Here is a 6426-nt window from a genome sequence, read left to right on the forward strand (position 1 = left end):
AAACTCCCCTTTAACAGGAAGAAACCTTGAGCAGGACCAGGCTCATGTAGGGGGACCCACCTGCTGATGGCCGGCTGGGTAGAGAGAGAGGTGAAGGGGGAGGACAGGTAGAGGATAGAATAGGTAGAGAACATAGAAATACATTATATTGCTTACTTGACTCTACTGCTGGTAGAGTCAAGTTTGAGTGGGTCAGCAGAGTCGGAGGTCAGTAGGTCAGCATACAGCTATGAAGGTGGCGATACCATAGACGGATACAGAGGGGGAAAAACTACACAAAAATAACATCACTGGTCTACTTGGTGAGGGGAGAGGAGAGGAGAGGAGAGGAGAGGAGAGGAGAGGAGAGGAGAGGAGAGAGAGGAGAGGAGAGAGAGGAGAGGAGACCATGACCCAGTGGGGTGACAGAGGCCTGTCAGGTGATCATGTTTCTGGACCCGGTGTCACACTTGTAGGTTAAGTTGGCCCTTTTTTGTCCTGTCTCCATGTTGGTTTTGTGACTTCCTGTTTTGTTTTGAAACTAACTCTCCTCTCGCTTCAGGCCACTCGCCCTTCCTCATGTGTCACCAGTCCGATTGTCTTCCCTGATTCCTGATTGTTTCCAGCTGTTCCCCATTACCCCCCCCCCCCCCCCCCATGTGCTTACAGTCTGTGTCTCCCTTGGTCCTGTGCCAGTGTATCAAGTCTTTTGTCTTGATCACCAGCCTGTACTCCATAGTCACGAGAATCTAGTCCTTGTAAATCTGTGCTTACCGTGCCATTGTTTAGAAACTTTCACAGCCTTAGTTTTTCCGGTTCCTCGTAAGAGAGTGTTTTTTGTTGGCTTTGCCCCTTTTCTAGATTTCTTGTAGTTTTTTGTTTCATCCCTCCTTGGAGGCGTCTTGAGTTTATGATTTGCACATCTCCTCTATCTTATGTAAATAGCTAAATAGCTCCTGCACTTATAGTCTAAGGCATTTAATGTAAACACCATCTGTAAAATATGTTTATAGCACAACTGTCAGGTTCCCAGTTTCTGGGAACTCTTTTGCAGGGTTTCTCCTGCGGGGGGCGTGGTGGAGCCATGCCTCAGCCACAGGTGGTGCCGGGGACTGGTGCACCTGCAGACTATCGGCAATCAAGCCACCTATTTATGGACTGTTCTCACGGGTGGCCAGCGTTGGCATGTCTTGTCTGTTTCGGAAGACCCCAGCTACACTCACTTGGACTATTGTAAAACTTTTTCCTTCGTGGATTACTTTTGAACCCGTTCCTCGGACTGTTCGTTTATCTATTTCCTTCGTGGTCTGCTTTTGACTCCGCTCGGAATTTTTGTTGTAAGTTTTCATTTTTCTGTTTGGGTGAAGAACGGAGTCGTGGTCAACACGCATTTTGAGTTGCGCGATTTTGTGTGAACAGAAATAAAGCTTCACGGAAGACGATACGCCACTGTGTCCTGCCTGCTTTCGGGTCCTAACACAACCGCTCGTAACAACAACCTGGTAAACGACTGTACCTGTACATGTGCAATAATGATAAAGTTGAATCTAATCTAATCTAATAAAGACTATTACTTCCTGGAACTCTGCGCTCGAGTCCTCTGAGTGAGTTCTGTCACCCGGCAGCCTCGGCCTCTAGCAGAATAACTAAAATGTTAACCTAATAATTAGACGACGCCCTAAGTATGATGATTTGTCTGTCTAGGATCGTAACTGGAACTACAGAATTAGTGACAATAAGCTTTTTCAAAGAGGTAGGTTTTAAGTCAAATCTTAAAAGTAGAGATGGAGTCAACCTCCCATACCTGGACTGGGAGCTTGTTCTATAGCAGGAAACTAAATGCTCTGCCCCCCCATTCTATCCCTAGAGACTCTGGGGACCACAAGTAAACCAGCATTCTGAGAGCGGAGCGGTCTATTGGGCTAATAAGGTGTCACTAGCTCCTCCAAGTAGGTTGGAGCTAGGCCTCTGAGGACCTTGTAGGTCAGAAGAAGAATTTTAAAAATTATTCTAAATTTAACGGGCAGCCAATGAAGAGACACCAGTTCAGGAGTTATGTGATCTCTTTTGTCAATACCTGTCAGTCTAGCTGCAGCATTTTGGATCAGCTGGAGGCTTCTAAAAGAGTTGTTTGGACACCCTGATCATAAAGAATTGCAGTAGCCAAGCCTGAAAGTAACAAATGCATGGACTAACCCAGGCATGGGCAAACTAAGGCCCGGGGGCCACATGCGGCCCGTTAAACGTTTTAATCCGGCCCGCCAAACTTGAAAAATTAAATGAATAAACCTTGTTAATGTTAAATTTTCACTGCAATTCTGGTGTTTTCCCACTAGAAAAAAGACAGTCAGGAGGAGAGTGATGGTGATATCCTGAAGGATAACAGAACTTTCAGTGCTTTAAAATAGAAATGGTTATTAATTTTTTTTTTTAAAAAGGCACATTTTATTCATTTGATTTTAAGTGTTTTAAGACTCATTCCAAAGTCAGATATTTTGTTGTAATGCTTCTCTTCATTTTCATTTGAAATTAAAGCACATGTTTTCTCCATATCCCAAGATGTGTATTTTTTCTCCAATGAGGTGAGGTTACCAAAGCACTCCACCCATCCATCTGCTCCTGGTCCGGCCCCTTTGTCAAATGTTAGAACCCATTGTGGCCCACGAATCAAAATGTTTGCCCACCCCTGGACTAACCTTTCAGCATCATGCCACGTCAGTAGTTTCCTGATCTTCGCGATGTTTCTCAGGTGAAAAAAGGCACTTCTAGAGACTATTTTAATGTGTGAATTAAAGGACAGATTTTGGTCAAAAGTTACTCCAAGATTCCTCACAGAGAGATTAGATGCTAAGGCGATACCATCTAGAGTGATAATGTGATCTAATCTATCCCTGAGAGGTTCAGGGCCAAACACCATGACTTCAGTTTTTCCTGAGTTAAGGAGGAGGAAATTTGAAGACATCCAAGACTTTATGTCTTTAAGACAGGTCTGAGCTTCAGTATCTGCTCTGTCTCCTCTGGTTTCATGGATGAATATAGCTGAGTGTCATCAGCATAACAAGGAAAATTTATCCCATGCTGCCGAATAATGTTTCCTAAGGTACAAGGTGAAAAGGATTGGTCCAAGTACAGAACCTTGTGGAACTCCATGGCTATCCCTACTGTATGAAGAGGGAACGCCATGGACATGAACAAACTGGTATCTATCAGATAAATACGATCTAAACCAGGCTAGTGCTGTCCCTTTAATCCCAATCATATGTTCCAATCTATGTAACAGGATGCTGTGATCAACTGTATCAAAAGCAGCACTGAGGTCCAGCAGAACCAGTATCAAAGACTGAAATTTTGTTGATAGCAGCTAGAAACTTTTAAGGCCTAATTTTGAAACAAAGGAGGCCTCATCTATTAAGTGACTGATGAAGACTTCCCTGTCTGCTTGGATGTCAGAGAGCAGCTGGACACATATCAGGAATAAATACAGGGAAATATGGAGGCTCTGCCTGATTCTGCAGCTATAGTCAAAACAGGGAGAAGCACCTGTCTGCATTTTAATCACACAGTTGGCTTTTTTAGACATGGCTTCAATTGCTGAACCGAAAAATTTACCAAAACCAAATTCCTGTAATGCCTGCAACATAAATTGGTGTTTATTCTATGAAACGCTTTAGAGAAGTCCAGAAATAGAATAAAACTGTTGTTTAGACAGTAACTAGCATAATCAATGAGATCCTGGACGTCTTATGTTGTTGGATCAAAAAATTTAATTCTCTCCTTGATTATTCTTCCTCATCTCATTCTGGATTCATGCGAGACTAACGTTGTGGGTTGGACAGGAAGAAATTCCAGGAATCCAAAGATTTCCAACAGATGCAGGTAGATGAAGCAGCATGAGGTCTGCTGCATTGTCTATTGAATGAATGAATGAAACAAAAATGTGATTTTTATTTCTAACAGAATACTAGAATTACTTCCAGAAGCTTCCAGGGTCTTGCAACAAGTCCATGAGCACTGGGTCTCAGTTCATGAGGAAGAGCCCTGGTCATCAGACACCCATCAGATTTGGACCTCTACCTGGGGGCTCCATCTGCTGATACTATTCTTTATGTTCACCCTCTTTTCTAGATTTGGCCTGAGTCCTCTCAGATATCCCTCAATGAGTCACAATCTCAACAATTTCCAACGCTTTCAGTTTCATTTTTGCAGCCGAAACCCTTCTAAGCAATATGCTGAAGTGAAATATAAAATAACATTTTTGATTTAACATCCCATCAAGTCCTGGGGACTGAACCCAAAACGCCTGACAAGTCATGCGATTTCAAAGCCGCCCTTGAGACTTGCACCTACTTGCACATTGTCACGAGCCTCGATCCACGACTGGATGTGTCACACATGTAGTACAGCCAGACTCAGACCTGTTGTGCTGATGGAGATTCACAGAATTCGGATAAACTTAATTGACTGAAGAACTGAACACAATGATTTAAATAAGGGTAATTAAAAAGTCTTGACGATTTATTTATCTATCACTACTATTTATCGGATGAGTTATAGGCGTTCTTTTCACATGACGACCTATCGAAAAAACGTTTTGGGCCCAACGGAACGCGTGATTGACGCCATTTTTGCAGTACCGCGGTTTGACCAACAGGCTCTATTTTGCCTTATACCAGAGCGCTTCCTGAATCCAGCTTTCTTAAAAGAGCCATGTCGAGACCTGATTTTCAGGACTCAACATGCTTTAAAGCAGAGGTGTCAAACTCAAATACCCAGTGGGCCAAAATTCAAAACTGGGACAAAGTCACGGGCCAACATTGATATTTATTGAAAAAATCTTCCTCCAGCTACAACGTGGAACCTTTTGATATGGACCCATACTAGTTTTACTCAACAACTAAACATGGAACAAGCAAAGCTTAACACAATACAATATATAATTTATTATTGCAGACATGCAAAATCAAAATTCAAATTAAAAAAACCCCACATCACTGGTATTAATTTATTCTATTTTTATTTGCAGGCTTCTGAATTAAATTTCAACAGTAATCTTTTGCCATTGTAAGTTAATGTAATGTAAATGTAATGCCTTTTCATTTCCTCTACTTTCTGGCGCCTTTGAGTCATTTCCAGGTGTGTGTGCTTGTCTTGGTGTTGCATTTGCGTTTTGCATCAGTTTTATTCGCTACTTAAGCACTTCTGGTTAGATGCTAACTGCATTTCATTGCCTTGTACTTGTGACATGTGTATATGACATGACAATAAAGTTGAATCTAATCTAATCTAATCTAATTTTATAGTGTCATCTGCTGTTGTCCTCCTTGTAATGAACATTGACTCTACATACCAGACAGACAGGTCCGTCTTTTATATATCTAAACAGATATTCTACCTCCTACCTCTTCAGAAAGGTCCTATTTTCTGCCTTTCCTTTAATCATTTTTCAGAGGGGTACTGCCAGAATTAGCATTAGCAGATAAGGTCGCTACAACTACTTCCTTTCTCTTGGTGGTTGGCAAGCCACAAATTGGTGCATTACCACCACCAACTGATGTGGAGTGTGAATTTTCACACCAAAACACAAGCAGAGCATTCTGGTTTTTGTAGTATTAGCACATGCACTTTAAGCAATAATACCGGCGGGCCAGCTCTGTCAATTGGTATGGCTTCGCGGGCCAAATATAATTACATTGCGGGCAGGTTTGACAGAGTTTGACACCTGTGCTTTAAAGAATGTAGTTTGTCTACGTGGAATTTCCGTAGGAAGTTCTCCAAGATGGCGGCTCGCTCGCGCATGCTCAGTGCAAATTGGGTGGCGACAGCACTTAGAATATCACGTGGTTAAAGACAAACAAGACCGTTGACCTAATCACCTGATGGCAGTGTGGCGCATGTCCTGGTTGTGTCTAAAGTTGGATCTTCAAAGGATATTGGATATGCATTCAAGAGATTTATGACATAAATTAAAATAACATGTATTCAAGTCAAGTGGTTAAAACCACCGTTGGATTTCATTATAAAGGGATATGTAGCAGTTAGCAATGATAGGGACTCCAGCACTGAATTTAACATGTATAGCTACTGCATGTGCATGCTGAGTGAGTTACACCATTACACCTTCCACATTTTGTCCGCACTGGGGCTCAAACCAAGAAACCTCCGCCTGGCTCAGTCTGATTAGGCTGAGAAGCGGAGGTTTCTTGGTTTGAGCCCCAGTGCGGACAAAATGTGGAAGGTGTAATGGTTTAACTCACTCAGCATGCACATGCAGTAGCTATACATGTTGTCATCGAGGCCCTATATACAGAGTACTATTTAAGCTCTTTATTAATTAGAATCAAGAATCAACTACATGCACGTTTAACTCCAAGACACGTGGTCCACATGGTCGTTTACCTTTACAAATGTCCAGAGTATTGAGTGGTATTCCAAAAAGGCAGACACATA

This window comes from Takifugu flavidus, chromosome 22, assembly GCF_003711565.1.
Source record: "Takifugu flavidus isolate HTHZ2018 chromosome 22, ASM371156v2, whole genome shotgun sequence".
In the NCBI taxonomy this organism is placed as follows: Eukaryota; Metazoa; Chordata; class Actinopteri; order Tetraodontiformes; family Tetraodontidae; genus Takifugu; species Takifugu flavidus.